The sequence below is a fragment of the Euwallacea fornicatus genome, chromosome 28 (genome assembly GCF_040115645.1).
Source record: "Euwallacea fornicatus isolate EFF26 chromosome 28, ASM4011564v1, whole genome shotgun sequence".
In the NCBI taxonomy this organism is placed as follows: domain Eukaryota; kingdom Metazoa; phylum Arthropoda; class Insecta; order Coleoptera; family Curculionidae; genus Euwallacea; species Euwallacea fornicatus.
Window position 1 is genome coordinate 2,351,452 of NC_089568.1, and position 18,549 is coordinate 2,370,000.

Consider the following 18,549-nt stretch of genomic DNA (forward strand, 5'->3'; position numbering starts at 1 on the left):
CTCGAAGGTTTATGAATACAAAAATAATTTATTTAAACAAAACTTGGCGATTAAATGGTAATTTTTTACCCGATAGCCATCAACGCATCAAACATAAATAAAGTATGAAGTTGAAAGTACCACACTCCACGATTTCCATGTTGCACCGAATTGCTCCAAATATTTCGGACCTTTACGGGCATGTGGAGGACGTTTAGTTATGACGATCCGCTTACTTAGAAAAAAATTGAGTTCTCATGATGTCGGAGTTGATTCGAATCGTTGTGGACCGCTGTGAAGGAAATTTCATCATTAAAATTTCTCTTACCTGATGTGAACACAACGGATCATTGAAATACCCTCCGGAGCGTGAATTCGGGCCACCTCGTAATTTGCATTTAATTGAGTTGCTTATAATTTATTCGAATTTTTTTCGATTTTTAATAACTTGTGCGGCGATTTTGCCGTGATTGTGCGAGTAAAAGGAAATTTTTGTTCTTGCTGCAAAACGTATTAGAAATGGCGCAATTAAAGGACACGCGTCCGTCCGGGACGTGAAAGTTTTTAACATTGAGTGTTTCCCCCTTAACAGCGATAACGCCTCGTAGACGACGAGGCACGTTCAGAATCTGATTTTCGATCATTCTGCGGAAGATTGTCTTACTTCTGCGCCAGCATTTCATGAAACTCCATAGAATTCCTAGAAGTCGGCGCATGTCTCTACGAACATCCCATCCTGAAGATGTTCGATCGGACCCAAATCTGGGCTTCGAGCGGGCCAGGCACGTCACCTGATTTTAACCACGCGAGCAGCACGCATTATTATACGTAAAGGTCGCGGTCTCTCCAAGAATAGCCATGCACGGCACAGTATGATCTTCTGCACCCTCTGTCAGACATCTGTGCGCATTCAAAGTCCCATTTTGGATGGAGATTAGCTCCATGCGAGCTTCAAAGGAAATTGGTTCTCGTAATATTACCGAGCCTCCTCCACATGGAAGCCGTTCAGCAATACAGGCCTGTGCATGTCTCTCGCCTGGCCACATTTTCGCACAGTTTCACTCCGTCTGAGTCCGTAATTCAAATTTGAGATTTACTGAAAAACAATACACGACTCCAATCCTGTACCGTCCCAGCTAAGTGTTCTAGTGCAAAATTCCGGTATTCAAGAGGAAACAGAGGGCCTCTGGTTGTAGTTCCAGAAAATAATCCAGCAGCATAAAGTCGCTTCCTAACAGTGCACCCGTCTTTGTCTAAATTTATCAATTCTCGCAGGTGAGATCGAAGAGAAACCGCCTTAGTCAATCGGTTCTTCAAAGTAATAAAAACAAGAAAGCGGTCGTCTCTAGCTGACGCAGCTCTCTTGTCCTGATCCGGACCTGCGCGTGACCAGCGCAAGGTCTTCGTAGGGCCGAGGCACTCGTTGCCCACTGGACAGGCTTACCGCACAGTTCCTAAGAATTGCCACATGTCCGCGACCATCTTGTGTAGCCCCTACAATTATTGTTTAATATCGATTTAGATTTCGAAGGGAGACCATCCTAATCGGGAAAAGTGCCCCCCTGCATTTGTTTGGACAAGATTTGGGGAATTTTCGACGTGACCCTAATTTTATGCTCGAGGGTGCATTAATAAATGAGGTCCCTCGTACGATGCACAAAATTGAGTCAGTTTCGAATCTTGGCATCATAAGACGTCTGGCTTCCTCTTTCATAAATTTTATACGATAAGATTACGAAAATCCACATTTGCTCCCTTATTTTGATATTTTTGGGTCTACGCCACTACGTATACTCTGCCTTCCGATTGCGTCTGAAATAGTAACTATTCGCGACTAAGAAGAGTCGTAAAAAACCTTCACGTTAGGGAAAGGTAGCAATACTGATGTACCTCATAAAATTGATCGGAAAACGGCATCCAAGGTGCTTTTACTTCAAATTAGCCTCCTTTACTTTTTCATCGTAAGGTAAATTAAGTCAATATGCCAGGAAGTGGCCAACCAAAGTGTCATGGAGGACGTTTCCATTCCCGGCCGCTTGTACCGAGGGTATCAGTACAAAATGGTGACCGCCACTCGGAAAATGCAGATAGTCCCGGAAGTGCCAAACCTGCCATACGCCGCACTGGTCATAATTATAGCAACTTTTAAAAACTTTACGTAGTCCTGCCTCAATGGCTTAAATTAAAAACATCTTTTTAGAGCTAATTTAATACACGACTGTTGCTGTTAAAGGTGCATGAAAACCAAACAACATTTCGTATACAAAAATATTTAAAAAAAAAACATTTCTTTAGCGTTAGACACACAGTATAGCAACTTTGGGAATTTGATGGATTGAACGAAGAACTTAGAAAAATTATAAATCAACGAAATAAAAATGAAGAGAAGCAAAATGACATCGCGAAGAGTTTGTGCTTGAATGAGCCGATTGTGTCGTGAATTAATAGAAAGTTTAAACAAACGGGAGATGTGGCAGTTTCAAAAAATTCAGGACGCGTAAGGGAAACAACACCACACACTGATAAATGTATAACAAGGATAATGCATTTCTCTCATCCACACAAATAAAATCAAATTCAGAGGAAATGGGACTTACGAATATCAGTTCGAAAACGGTGAGAAGAAGGATGATTGAGGGTGAACTAACCTGAACTAACCTGGGAAAAAACCATTACTGTCCAATAAAAATATAGAGGCCCACTCAGCCTTCGCACGAAATCATCAGGACTGGACACTTTGCGTACTGCCGGTCCTGTAGTACTTCTGGCAAACTGAAATTTCCCGTTCCACTTGGTCCACGATCGCCTCATACGTGTCGTTTCCAGGGGCCTATTTTTTCGTTCCGGAATAATTTATGATTCTTTTGAAACTCATTCGAAAGTTAATTTGAAGACGCCGCAAAGCGAATAGTTATGTAAAACTTATTTCCGTGATTTTGTTTCTCCGGAAATTAAATTTAATTGGAAAGTCGAGACGAAATTGGTTCGGTTATTAAATTTTGAAGCGATTGCACTCAATTGTAAAAACCTGTGAAAGACCGAGTTTATGCATTTCCAATATTTTGCAGATGAATTCGAATGCCAACCGGAACAGGTCGGTTAAATGAAGAATAAATTACTTTAGAAAAATGGGATTATTGCGAAATATCTGAATAAGTGTGGAATTTTTAGTTTTTACACGGAAGTGCATACGACGAATATAAAGAAGGCGAAAAACTGCAAAATTAAAATTTCAAATTCGGTCGTTCCATTAACCGCAACTGATTGTTGAGGACCGAGAGAGGGTGGAAACGAGCGCAAACAGTCGCAAGGCGAAGCAGAGAACTGAAGCAATTAAGTCAAAAATAAGTTTTGGTTCCGTCAGGCGGATTCTTTCAAGCCCATTTTTTCGAAAATATTTGATTTTAGAGAAAAGTTACTACGACGGATGGTGCTGAGGCACTGAGGCTGTATCCAAAAATGGCCTCGGATGCGGGGGCCGTTCTCTAAACATCATATGACGCGAATGATTATGACGCGAATGATTCTGCCGCCCTTGAGGCATTTTCCTGAAGCACTTCCACCGGCCAAAAATTAAAAAAAATATTCTTGACATAATTCACTCGCCGAGAAATTTATAGTGTGGAGTAAAGGCCGTTTCACACTATAGTGACGTTCACGCTCCGCTGAAGCAAAGCTGAAAATTTAATACATTGAAAAGTAATCAGTGTGTTCTCACTAAAGTGAACGTCACGCTCCGACGCATTCAAATGGGCACCGCTCTCATTTGAGTATGACCGTGAGGGCCGCTTGACCCAAAGGTCAATTTGTTTCATACTGAAATATGAAACGGGCTGCACTTTGACAACACCAAATTTCACTTTCTCGCTTAATTTCTCCAGTTGTCCGCTTTTTTGTGACCGTTTGTGGCCGAGTTCATTCTCTATCGATCTATAACAATCAGTCGTAATTAACGGCATAGCGGCAAAGCAAATTTGCATGAGCATTTCCGTTTTGTAATTTCGTTGCTTTCTTCGCAGTTAATTCTACTGCGTAAATGCTAAAAACTAAAAATTCAATCTACATCTCAGGAAGTACCCATCTTCTAATCAAATATCTGCATGGTACATACATGCAGCATCGGGTTTTGACACTACTTTAGATATGTGATGTTGGTTATACTTTGTGAATGAAATCACAGGTCAGAGAGAAGGTATACAAGCTTACGTTATTGATACGGAATATGCAGAGAGTGTTATGAGTGACTTATGAATTTGATGAGCGCGGCCACGACGACTGCGTTACAGTGACCGACCGTGTCCCAAAAAACAAGGGCGAGAAAGAGAGTCCTCCGTGCCTTGTCCATCCTTAAGTACCAACACCCATGGTGATAGACCATGGGCGTACCTTGGCCGGGGTGCCATCTGCACCATTTGCCGCACCAGACAGTGGCGTCTTAACCGGGAATTGGAACTGCAGCTGTGGGACCGACAAGGTCTGTTGCGGGCAATTCCAGCGCCGACAAAGCTCACTATATGCAGCTCCAATGCCGACCAGGCTTATTGCGGGGATTTCCAACATCGACCAGGCATGGCATGGGAGATTCTCATGCTCTAGCCAATGCCTCCCAGTGCCGTGCCTCAGGGGGTATTTCTGTCTTAAAAGTAATTCCTACTGTCTAACCCTTATCGAACTTAAACTTAACGCATATTTACAAGAATAAATAGGTGCGAAACTAAAGCGGAGGATTAGGTACGTAACCCTACGCAGGGCGTTCCCCACACCAGCAAACTAAGGGAAAATTCCTTAGTTAATTTCAAAACAGAAACGTGCCAGCTCTAAAAAATTTAGACCCGATTGTAATGTGCTTTGGGCATGCTTATTATTACAAGACTGCGGAGAAGCAGTGGTTAGATCGAACACGTGAATCCGATTATCACCCCAGTTCTTGCAAACTTTAGTCCTCTAAACTTTTCCCCGTGATATAAATATTTGAGTAAAATACAAAAAGTGCTGTATAGTACGTATCAGCAACGGATCGATGCCGCTCCATTTGAAGTTTGTTCGGGGTGCAAAGTTACAAGTGAGAAAAACGAAGGAATGTCATGAAAACTGAGACTACTCAGGCCGTAGTGTAGAAGCAATGCTCAGGGCAAACACTTAAGATACAGGTACAGAAAGAATAGCAACATCAATGTGATTTCCGAAGGAAGGAAGAAAATCGCTTCAACCTCTTAGCGACTAAGAGAATACATCTTAGTCCGGCAGCCCTATTCTCGAAATTCCGTCGTAAACGTTTAACTTATGCACTTTGACGGCTTGATACAGTCAATTAACATGAACTTTGACGCCAGCTGAATACGCAATGCTCCCATTCAAACGCCGAAAATTAAACCCGAGATAGAAAACTACCCCTCCCTCTCCCCATCCCGCCCCAACCCCTGCGCTCTATTCTCAAAATTTCAATCGGAACAGTCCATTTTCAATTAAATTTAAACTCACTATAATGAATTTGTCCCTTTTATTTATTATGTTTATGTATTTATTTTACGTTCTGTACTTAATGAATATTAAATACCTCCGATTTCGCTGTCATAAAGAGAGGTGGAAAGGGGCGGGGAGGGGGGCGACTCTATGCTTAAAAAATTGATGGGGAATGCTGAAATCATCGAAAGCAGCAGTTTCAACAGGGCTAGGTGGTAATAGGCAAAGTGGTGGTGGTTTACGTTGCAACGAGTGTACAAGCAAGGGATGCTTAGATGTTTAGTAGCTAAACATGCAGGGCCAGTTTCGACTTAGGGGCCTCTTACTTCTCCACGTGACACAGCAGCAGCCCGGAAACGAGAATTAACCTGCGGATGTCGGTGGGGCTGTGTTCGCCTATGCCAGAAGGTGTGGATATGGAGGTGAAGGGTTTATGTCCGACCTCGGAAATGAGGAAATCTGCTACCCATTGCAGAGCTGCGAGTTTTCTCTGTACCTTTGGATTTATCAAGAGAACCCTTTCTCATTCACTAATCCCCTTTTTGGGGGATACACTAATCATTTGGGGGACTCCATTTAAGAGAAGCACTTAGTTGCCAAACACCGAAGGACACAAAGGTACAGGGTATTGAAAAGGGCTAGAAATGCCCAAAACGAGGGCCGCAAAATGCCTATGGTTGACATGTTGTTATTTGTCTCGTGTTCTAGGACAAAATAGCAAATAACTCGTAACTTACTGTGCTTACTTTTAGGATTTAGTGTAGCTGTCCGATCTTGTCGCAAAGGGTGGCTTTTCCTCGATACAGTGTATGAACATGTTCCGCTGACGACACAAACGCCTTATAGCAAAAAATCATAAGCGCTAAGAGAGGCAGCGAAGCGGGAATTTAAAACCGAGAAAAACTGACCGCCCGGAAAAACAGCGATTCGGTGCGTGAAAAAAAGACTTTGCGGAGTTTAGGTCTTGGCCTGGAGGCTCGGATTTTTGGAGGGTTGAAATGTAAACGGGTGGAAATACGGCCAACCCTTCATAAGGGGGCGCGAAACGAAAAGTTTTTGTACAATATGAGTCTGAAAATGATGCGATAAATTTCGACCACCTGCCACAAAACGGGTCCCAAATTTGATATAAATATGGATCAAAACGCTTCGTTTTTGATAAATATGTATAATAGGTGTGAAAGGTTGGGCCCCGAGGGTTATTTTTAATTAATATTCCGAAAACGTGCCGAGATAAATAAATGAAATTTTAAACATTAAATGTACCTTTTTGTGCTCTTTGCGAATTCGAAAAATACTAAAACTCATTCCAGCAGAGGCGGGTAATAAGCACAAACCTTTTTGCAAGTTCCTTCATCATCAATTTGATAGGAAAAATAGCAAATGTGAAGGTTTTTAGGTAAAAAGGTAGTCTTGTAGAAAAAGTCTTTGAGATTTGCCATTTTTATTATTAAATTGGCAATAAGAAGAATACGCAAAGAGATTTGGGTACTTCTTACGCACACCCTCCCACCTGTGTCACCGTTCGCTGGAAAAAAAGTATTGATTTTATCATACTTTTTATTGATATTGATGATTATGCCAGTCGCGTGCTGCAGACCATGTTATAGAGAAGAAGTCCCACTTCGCCTACTAGCATTTAGACGGGGGTGCAAAGCGAGTAGGGCGTTTCAAGGCTTCAATTTTTCACTTTTGTCTTCTATCAATATCTCTAATAATGAAAACTGGCAAAAGAAAAATGCTTCTATTTTACATTTTCACTCACAAAAATGAGCTGCTCGAACTTTAAAAAAACTATTTGTAAAATTGAGGTAAAAGGCGACTCCATTAATATAAAACGTGCTTGAAATACTTGATTCCTGGCATCGAATGGACGAAATTTGTACCTTCTGATCGTAAATGCACCTCATCCCTGAAAGCAGGTTCCTGTTTAAAGATGAACTTTGATTAAATTTTCAGACCCTAAGTAAAAAGCTTTCTGTTAGGATTTTTTATTTCGAACTCAAGAAAGAGGAATTTTACATGTCGGAATATTCAATCTTACTCTATGTTCCCCTAAGGAATACATAGCCATTGTAGGGCTTGAGCTTTTCCACTGTCTGTCTTTAATGAATGAGTTGCTCCTCCAGAGACCGTTTTAAAAATAATTGTTCTCACAGTCTCACAGATTTGAATTGTTATTGAGTGTTTTAGGTAAATGCTCGAGGATTTATATATAATCAATGGGGGGTGGCGCAGCCAAATGGAATAAATTAAATATTTGCATATTTCGACATATGTGAACAAAATGCCGAAACGCGACAATTCTATATTTTGAAAATAAACCCTGCGACGTAAAAATTTCATCCCTAATTTCAACCCTCTTTACGTGACAGTTGCACACCTCGAATTTTTAAATTGGAAGAATGGGCTTGTGAGCCGCATTTGAAAGGTCTTTTCATTCTCCTTTCAAAATTGCTATGGTTTTGAATTCGGTCGCAAAAATTAATACAAAAAAATTAATTAATTAATGTGATTTACGCAGTTTTCTACAACAAACTAATAGCTTAGTATCTCATGCCGTTTCGTTAGGGATAACATAATGAAATATCAAAACGAACCAGTCTTGATGTGCTATGAGATGTTCGAAATGCACACTTTGGCAGTATCCTAATAGTAAATAAAAACGTGTTTTAACGTTAATCAACATCTGAGGCGTAACCGATCTAATCGCAATCGTTATTCTTCCCTTTGAATCAGCTAGCAGCTTTGTTTCGTCCACCACGCTTTTCACCGAAGAGGTCTAATGGACTAAGATCAGGTAACCGTGCAGGCCATTCCAGTGATCGTCGCCTCGCTGTCCTCCGATTTGACGACTTTTGCACGACAAAAGGCACTCGGACTTCTTCAGTTTCGGGGTGCGCATAACCTCAACGAGAGCCCGTCGTTAATTGGAAAACGGTCGGAGCCGAGGAATAAGAGGTACCACATGGTTCCAATGTGATGCCTCCGCAATTTAATAGCGGACTTCGAGTTGCCCTCGGACAACTTTATAAAGAGTTCGAGTCTAAGTCAAATAGATAATTCGTTAATGTGCCCGCTCACACGTGTACCTCTATAAAAAATCGAACAAAGGAATCGGCAATCAAATTGTTTACGGTTGGGTTTCCGACTCCCCTTACGGAAATGGTTCATGCTTCAGATTGTTTGTTCCGTTTTAAAGAACAGTAATTCAATAATAATCCACTTACCTCCCCCGCCCCCCGCCCCCCAGGTCTCATAATACCTGTTTCTGGCCTATTTGACAAGAATATCGGGGGGCCAATATGAGAGACAATAAAACCTTTTTCGTATTTTTACGGATCGTTGCAAGGGGAATTCTGATCTTACTTGGCAGTTACGTACTTCCGCATTTTCTACCTCACGGAGGGACGTAAAATACTAAACCGTAAGAGGCAAGTGAATTTATATTTGCAATAGCTAAGACAATTAGGCTCAATTTTGTAAAAAAATCTCTTTTCCCACGTCTACCTGCCGTCCCTGATGATCTTAGTGCAGAGGTGTGAAATATCAGAATTTGTCAAGCCCAATATCCAGGATTCAGGACGTGACATTTTCTGTTGGGAAAGAGGAGACATCTCAAACTCAGCTGAGAGCACTGTTTGTTCAGTTTTTATTTTATTTGATCAGGTCTTAGAGGTTAGATTGCTCGGAAAATTTTAATGGGAAAAATTTAATGCATCCGCATGGGAAAATTTCAGGTTTAAATCTTTAATTTTATCTCGATGTTCTCAGGAGGAGGGAGTCGAATTTCTGAACTACGCTCACTTGTATGTGAAACGCACTGCCCAGTAATAGCAATAATAGTAACTAAGTCTTGTATTTTTGACAAAACAATGCTCCATAACAGAGCCCCAAACGAACAGAGTTTCAGTAGAGAGAAAAGAACAACAGTTATTAATTAAAAAGTTAATAACGAGTGTCATCGCCTCGTAGAGCAATACGAACGTGTACTCTTCACGGCATGCATAGCCACAAATGATAAATGTCCCGCTGAGGTTTTTCGTTCCATGATACCTCGAGGAGATATCGTGACTCAACTAAATTGTTTGGAGGCCTTGGTAAGTCCCGAAGCCGGCACCTCATCAAGTCACAAAGAGATTCAATAGACGATAGATCGGGTAACCGTGCAAGCACCCGTCGCAGTATACGGTCGTGCATTGTTCTGTTGGAAAATACCACTTGCTAAAGTCTGAATGAAGATTATATTAAAATGTGTAAAAGTTGCTTGAACCTAGAGTGGCCCTGACGTCATCTCGGCTACTCACATTGCTGCGGCACCAACAGTTCCCACACACTCCGCTACGGTACTCTCAGATTCAACATCTTCTCTTCCAGAAAGTCTGGTAAAAACCTGCTCGCCATTTGGCGAAGCCTCGTCATCCATTTAAAACAACTGGATGAGCAGGCTAATCCGTTTATTAATGGAAGAAAAATATTGCCCTTTTTAAATTATCGTTTACCAAGGGGTACCGCCTAAGTCTTCTGAAAAGTTCTTAATTAGTACTTTTAAAGCTTCACCTAGGAAACCGGAAAAGAAACAAAACAAAAAGAGAGAAAACACAATTCTCTGCAGGTGCTTAAAGCTTAGGACTAACCAAAACTAAAATTGCTCAAACCTAGATTACCGGTTAACCCGGGTTGTCTTTCGTTTTTCTTGAGTGTCGTACTCCCACGTCCAGAATTCAATAGGGGAGTTTCGCGGTCACGAGCTGTTGAGGAAGTGATCTTTGCATTCGGTCGGGATCAGAAGAACTGACATTCAGCTTCTTTGGAATGCAGATGGCATTCGGCAATTCCCACGTCCCTCAATCAGCTTCCTCTTTAACGTTCGCGTAGTCAGTTTTTTGAGGGACAAATTCTTTCTCTGTCCTTCTAGGTTTAACCCTCACACCGTTCACTGGATTTACACTTCACTCATTTTAACTTAAGTAGGAAATTTCACGAAAATACATTTAATTACAAGGAACCCCTGACATTAACGTTTAGTGAATATTTTCCTTTTCTCCCGCCTTATGACGGAGTAACTTAAAATTCAAGTGTTACGAGAGTGGGTATTCTCAGGAAATCTAATCAAGTTCTCCGCAGAATGCAACAAGTTCGAAGGGCAACTGAGAACTGTTAGTCTTCGTCGGAAATGAGAGGTTTTATAGCCTGAGCGAGGTGATCAAAGCAGCAAATTTATTGCATTTTGTTTGAAGGTCCATAGGCACTCTTCCAACATGTGGTTATGCATTGTGTTGCTGGAAAACTGGATTAACAAGAGTTTTCAGATAAGGCACGAGATGACGTGTCAGGACTTCTTGGACGTATCGTTGGGTTGTCATACCGCTTCTAATGAAACGTAAAGGTGACCTTCCACCAAATGCAAGAGCACAGCAAACCGTTATTCCAACAGTTTGATGGACATGCCTCTATATTGTAAACTGAGGATCCGGTTTTTCACCCTGTCTTCTTCTTACTTTTGCCCGACCACATATCCAAACAGAATCTGGATTCGTCACTAAACACGATATTATCCCATTCCAGATTCCAATGTATCCATTCTCTGCACCACTGCAGTTGATTCTGACGATAATTTAACGTGAGAGGTAACACAAGATGGGGACGGTAGGAAATCAGTTCAAAACCTCTTATCCGGCGATAAATGGTTCGAATCCCGTCGAATACCAAAAACGTCCCATTGAAAGGCCGCACGGACGCCACTGATGTAAATGGAAATATTCTGCCTACTCGGGAATGTGCACGTTTGTTTCACCATAGCATGTCCTGAATTCCATGACCGTATCCCAAATCGTCCTTTAAACATTACATTTTTTTATTTTAAATGCAAACTGAACACCCTGTATGCTGGAAACAAAGCGATTTCTAACCTAACTTTCTAAATACTCGTTTTTACGATCCCCTCGATTTTAGATCCCCTGAAAGTGCGTCGATATGTTTATGAAATCCCTGTATATATATTTTTTCAAGTTTAATTTAAATATTTATTAATATCTATATAAATATTTAATTAATTTAAATAGCTAAAAAAAGTTTGATGTAAGAATTAAAACATCTTACACGACTGAATGCGAAATGAACAGATCTTTTAGCCGATATAACGAAATATGGGGCAGCCCATTTAAAGAAAATTTCGGCCCATTCGTGTTGGCCTTGTTTTGCAGACCACCCTGTAGATGATTATGAAAATTGGAATTGAGAAGAATGAGGTGCAGTGTTTTGACTTTTTACTGGCAAAATTTGAAAATATTTTCAATCGATGGATTTCGGAACCAAACGGTAGCACGCCAAATGGCGACTTTGCACCTTTCGTGGGTCTCTAAATACCCCATCATCAGCTAAACACACCCCGCATGTCGCGTACGGGGTCGTTGAGACGCTCGTAAAGAATGGAATCTTACCACACCTTATTTTTCTTTTAGCTATGTGGTTATTACGAAATAAAGAAAAACTCTTTTGAAAACGAAAAATGGCGAATACCTTCTTGGTCTTGTCTATAAGTTATTTAACGCGGCAGATGCCGGCAACGTCCTCGACCCTCTCCTTGGCGTGCACCCTGTCAAATACCCTGTAGCTAGGAGTAAATTCGTAATTTTTTCGTTTTTAAAAGTTTTTTTTTAATTTCGAAATGAACGTATAACTCAAAGAAAAAATGATTATAAGAAGATTCCATTTTTGACGAGCTTTTCAATAGGTACAAATGCGACATGTGTTTCCATTAAAAGAGGTTGGGAAGAATTGCAATTGGAGGGCTGAAAGAAAATATTTTATTTTATTGCCAAAAAATACATACAATTCAAAATCAATTTACTTGCTTAAGCGGTTTTTTTTAAGTTATTCGTTGAAAAGATATTTAATTTTATTCCGGACTTTCACCCGGCTCCGAACACAAACATAATATGTATTTATAATTTAAATTTATTCCATAAATGTTGTTTGATTTTATATCAGTCATTTAAAATTTTTAATTCGAATTTTAAAGTTTTTAAATTCGAACAGAGCGCCAAGCGGCGGGACACCAAACATATTTCCACAGCAACTTTCGATTTTCCTTTAATTTTCGATGGTAATTTGAGCGTTTACGTCTCTTCGGCTGTAAATCGTGTCATCGGTGAACTTTGGGCCCACCAGGATTTCGTTATAGTTGCCACGCACGAACATAGATATAAAATGATGAACATAGAGATCATAAATCCAACCAATCGTTAGTTTCTCGTCAAAAAAGTAAATAATTTGAGCTATAAATATGCTTTAATTGCGGATTTTGGGGAATAAAGCAAAGAGAAGAAACCATAAACGTTGGAGGGAATTCCAGTTTGTTCGGAACATACTGGAAATTAATTAAAATAGGCCAGGAAATGGGGGCGGAAAACGAGGGTTGGAAATGAGGACAGCAAGTAGAGATTCGTAACATTACATTTTGTAACGTGTAATGAGGTTAGTGATGTTAGATTTACGTATATGGCCGTAAATATAAATTGTTAAAAGATTCCTTCTGCTACGCCACTGGAAGGGGCAATTAAAAAATTTCCGCCGTTAGATTTATAGCGACATCTAACGGTTTCAGAATTCCTGATGTTTTATTGAAATTTACGCGACCAAAATTCACACATTTCCACCGTAAACTGGCAAATAATTCACGTCCTCTATCTGAAGGTGCGACCACAACAAATGATATTAAGGAATCTTTCTCGGATGGGATTTCTTATACCGAAATTTTTAATCCTTCAAAGCCGCATTTTTTCCAATATATCCCTTGATGGGCCCTCGCGTTGCAGGCAGATATTTTCATGAGATATAAATATAACGAGGCCTTTCAGTCACCATCCTCGAAATTCGCCTCCATATCCCCAATTGCTGAATTTGTCGTGCTCCTTTGAAGTCCGCTTGTAATTCACGTATCCAAAATTGTCATCCTGGAATTGCTCCACTATAATTGCGTGTTTTCTCAAATTCGGCTTTCACGATCTCCTTCAACACATAAAAAGTGATCGATTAATAGCCGACATTAAAGCATGACTTTTCATTAACGCACGATACTGTGCGCGATAAGATTGGTCCGGTGCGGCCATGCACCTGACCAATCACGACGCCTACGCTTCACACATGACCGGTACCTGTTATGTCTGAGGGTTTCAATTTTGAGTATTACGGTTTCGGTCTCGGACTCAGACCGCCGCAGCCGTCGCCGGAAAATGTTCAAAAATGGGAAATTGCGGAAAAGTCAAAATTAAAATTAAAATGCTTCCATCTGATTGGAATACCACGGACTTCTAGGTAACGTTCCACTTTACCGCTTTTACACGTATTCCTCTATGTGGCGTTTCGAAATTTTTAACTGAGGCTGCATTGCCATGTTTACCAAAATTATACCTATTTCTTTCAGAAACTAATCAAGAGCTTCGAGGCGCATGCCCCATTGAATGTAGTTTTGAAAGACCTGTAATTTGACGCATCACATGGCCCATGTTTCGATTTTCGAAAAATCCTCCATTTTGCACTCCCGGCGACCTTCAAACAAACGTCAAAAATAGCATTTGTCGTTCTATTTAGTGATGCATGTGCACTCAAAAAAAAAAATTATTTAAGATAAAAAATCAAAAATTAGAAAAATGTGTTAAAAAGTCAACTTAGAGGGGGGCAGGCAGGTTAGAGCCGAAAGGTGTTACGGCTGCCCGAAGAGCGAGTCCGCTTAAAGCAAACCGAGATCCCTTAAAACTTGAAATAGAAATGTCTGTTATTATGTTACTTGTGCTCTTCGCGATACATGACGGAAAAACGTAAGTAGCATATATGCGCATGCACGGTTCATCGTTCACGTCACCTTCTATGAACGTTGAAGCGGCCGGATTTTTAACCACGATTTGAAATTCATAAACTAACTCGTTCATTAAGGGATTTTTAACAGATTTTATCGGTTCTGAGATAATGAGATGGGCTGTCATGCGGACTCCCTTATACAAATTTTATTCTTCTTCTTTTGCGCCACTAGAAGTTTAAAACCAACAGAGAAAGCATTGTGAACCGAGCTTAACCGTGAATACTTGAAATTAACGGAGCGTGGAGATTAACTATTCATAGTTAAATAGTCTTTCCGGAAAATTTATTAGCAAAAAAAGAAAGGCGTTTAAGCAAGCTTTCTACGATTTTTGATCAGCTTATGATGGAAAATATAAGGGAGTTCGGTGCTAGAGGAGCTATCATGAATTTCCACACCTTTCACATTGAGACCTAATGAATAACGAATTAAGCCGGATTTGTCAGACAAATAGATGACCAACATAGACGTCATAACAGCTTTCCCCGTCGCATGAAACAAATATAAAAGGGCAAATTTAACGTCACTAAAAGACTTTTTGGCTAATTACCACTTTTTTAGTGTTCCGAGCTAGTGCCGGAGGCCTATCTTGAAATTCCGGACCAACTTTGTGGCATTTACATAACAACAGGGTCCCTTAATTCTTGTCGGTAAGCAGTGCGGATGAAAAGGGGTAAAGCAAATTATGGCGGCTCAAAGGTGTATAAACTACAAACAAAGACAAGTAGCTATTAGTAATCCTGCCGCGAAGTATCTAGGAGGGTGGGAACCACTACCCGCCCTTAAATTTTCGGAGGACGTTTTCAAAAAAATTAATTTTAGAACTTTTTAACTATTAATTGCTTTCCGTGCATTATAACCCCGAAGTGCTTTACTGGCTTTGTCCGCGAAACAATTCTAATTTTAAAGAAACCACCACTTGGGTCAAAGTTCAGCTGTGAAGTTATATAAAGTTATAACCATTAAACCACATTCATAGCTATTCGTTGCGAAACTTTGTCGTTATTTAAGAAGATGAACTCGGGAGTAGGTTGCATGTAATAAAATTTTAAGATGCTTTGGGAGCAACTTTCCAGCCATAGTCCACAATAATAATTAAGATTTAGCCTAAAGGCAACATATAACGAAGCTCGAAGAATTGAAACTGCTTATAAATTCAAATGGGGTTAAACCAGTTTCCTATTCAGGTTATAATCAACGCAGCTCTTGAGTAGAATAATTAGACTCGAGGAAACTTCACAGAGATTCACAGACACTGAAATCTCTGACGATTACCATCTAGTTCTGGGAGAGGGCTTACCTTGCCTCCTCTGGAACTAGATGGTAATCGTCAGGGATTTTGGATTTCCTGGCACTGCTACCACATATCTTGGGACTTGCCCACATAATCATAAGGGTGTTAGTCTTAACAGAAAATATTGTTCAGACAACAACAATGAAGTCTAGCGCCTCGGAATTAACGACATATATACAGGGTTGGTCATTAGTGCGTCAAAGTGTATCGTTATCTCAGTAAGTATAAGTTTTGGAAGGAAATTTGTCTTGGTAAAGTTTTTGGGGAATAAAAGGCACGTATTTTTAAATTATTTTCAAATGTACAGGGTCTGTCACAAAAGTGTGGTAGTACCAAATTGGGTTTTTTTAAATGGAACCCCCCAATTTTTTTGCCATTTTCGGATTTATCGTCAAATTTTAAGGCTAGTTTATGAAATAGGTCTTATGTAAAAAATTTACCATTTTCGAGTCATCTGTGAAAATTCGAAAATTTCGATAGCTGCAAGGTCTCGCGGAAATCAATGCTGTTTCCTAACCGTTGCGAATTCTGGAATCGACCTTATGAGACAAATTTCCTTCCAAAACTTATATTTACTGAGATATCGCACTTTGACGCACTAACGAGCAACCCTGTATATATATTATTTATGAAATTTAAAATTAAACAAAAAATTGCCGATTGCAGTGGGGGATAAATAATTTCATCATTAAGCCCTGTTACCAATATCACCAAATAATTCATTTTGTTAATGAACACAAACTTTCCTTTAGGACATGGAGGGATGACGTCCGCCATTTTACCGAAAAAAAACTATAATTCAATGAGTTAAGCAATTAACAGCGTGGCGGATAGACGTGTTAGCATTGTGCTAATTAACAAAACTGGGCAGATACAAAGGCTACGTTATCTCTTAACTCTCTATTAACTAAATTATCAGGCCTTGAAAACCCTTTAATTTTCGCCTAAGAGTAATAACGATTCTAACGTTATTCTCAAAGAGAATATACACCGGATTCCCGACAGGGACGTCTAAGCTAACGCGGTTCATACGTCTTTTTGATGCTTTTAGTGATGGTAGATTTTAGATTGTCACTAGCATAAGGCAAAAATTAGCTAACAAATATGAAATACGTTAAGAAATCACAGGTTTGAAGGTAATCGCAAGAAAGTATCTTTATGATGTTTTATTTTCATCTTCCTGCGATTAATACTCTTCTTAATTCCTAAACTTTATTAAAGAAAAATTTGAATATAAACGCAAATTGGGCATCTGTTTCCAAATTTAGTCACCCTCCTCACCCTTTACGCGTTGCGAGATTACTAATGCAAAACATCCTCGGTTTGGACAACATATAGAGCTTATTTCGTCACACCGTAGCTACTGAAAAATTGTCGTTACCATAGAGATCGCTTGCGCTTCTGTTTGGGCGTGGGCCCGAAAGCGTCTGTTGGGAAAACAGACGTTTGTTAATCACCCCGAGCTCAGTCCTGAAGGCTGTTTCCGCAGCATTTCCAAAAATACGACGAACTAATCTGAGCTGCTCAACTGGTAGACTCAAGACGATAATGATTTGTTAATAACGTTTGTGAACAAAATTAACCTTTTTCTGAAGGCGAGGGTAGAACAAGGTGTTTGTTATGGAAAACCAGCTTAAGCTTCTTGCACCACCCGCAATTCTTCGCTACAGGGCGTCATTTTCTTCGAGAATTTAACGATTATTAATTATTAATTTTAAATGCAGATCAGAGTGTAATTTTCAATATTTTACGGCAACGTTTCGATTTTGAAGTGTCCCTCAATAATATTCAGCATTAATTCGTAAGCAAAGTGACAGCATGTCCGTGGCTTTTTCCACGGCACAAACATCTTAGTGGAAGCGTTCGCCATGCTCGTCACTTGCCGCACCCAAATTTTCGGTAAAAAAATCGGAGTGAAAGTCCAAAAGGTAAATTTTGAGACATGTCGCATCCCATTTTTTCTTTATCAGCACTAAGTCACTCACAATATCTTTGTAATTGTCAGCTTTCGCGTTTCCAAGAAAAGTTTTAACAACGAATTTAGAATCGCTCCAATCTCTTGATTCAGTTCCATTTAGCACGTTATCAAGTATTCCATCTTTCATTATCCCCCTAATTTATGAGCCCACAAAATTGTCCTTTTTAATTTTTACTTCACTAAGTCTCGGAAATATTTACTTTCCATGCAAAGACCCTCCTCCATTTCGACTGACAAAATCCTTCGTGGGCCCCAATTTAACATGCAAAGGCGGAAGTAATACCTCTTTGAGAGTAACAAGTGGTTCATGTTTAATATCTTCTAGTCCTAGAGTTAGTGTCCGACGCGATGGCCACTCTTTCTGTACATAATGATGGTCTCGCGCCCGGCTGTCCCGTTCGCGAACGAAACCCGGTATTCGGTATACCCCAATTGCATTCCGAAAAGAAGGACTATCACTTTTAAACCTCCACATATGGCCATATATTTCGTATGATTCCCTCGTATGAATTGCATGAGCTATAGACACAGCTGGATATATGTTATCATTGTAAATAGGTGTCAAACCTTTGGATCATGCTTCTGCCTTAATACGTTAAACAAATTATTGTCAACTGAGCAGCACCCCCAGTGATTTTTTGGCCCACCGACAAAGACAGATAAAAAATGAGGTAATTTTTAACGTATGTTTTCTGTATTCTATTTTCCTCTATTTTCTTTTTTACAAACAGATTTGTTCCCCCTATTTTCTTTAGGGTTATTTTTTTCCCTAAGATTATGGGGTTGATTTGATCTTCACGTCGTTTCACGAAAGAGTCAAACTAAGCTTTGCCTGCAATCTCTTTAGTATTATTACAATTGCATTTGTAGATTGTATTGTATTGTAGAAATCTTCTCTTCAATTCGGTAAACTGGTCTGCGAACATCAGTAGGTTTTAAGCCAATATATGTTGTTCGAGCTTTAATATGTACCGT

General features: G+C 39.9%; 1 protein-coding gene across 3 annotated transcripts in view; it reads right to left on the reverse strand.

Moving 5' to 3' along the window:
- The window catches only part of LOC136347419 (trissin receptor-like), a 159,619-nt gene that overhangs the window by 109,279 nt on the left and 31,791 nt on the right, over nt 1-18,549 (reverse strand). The window lies entirely within an intron of this gene.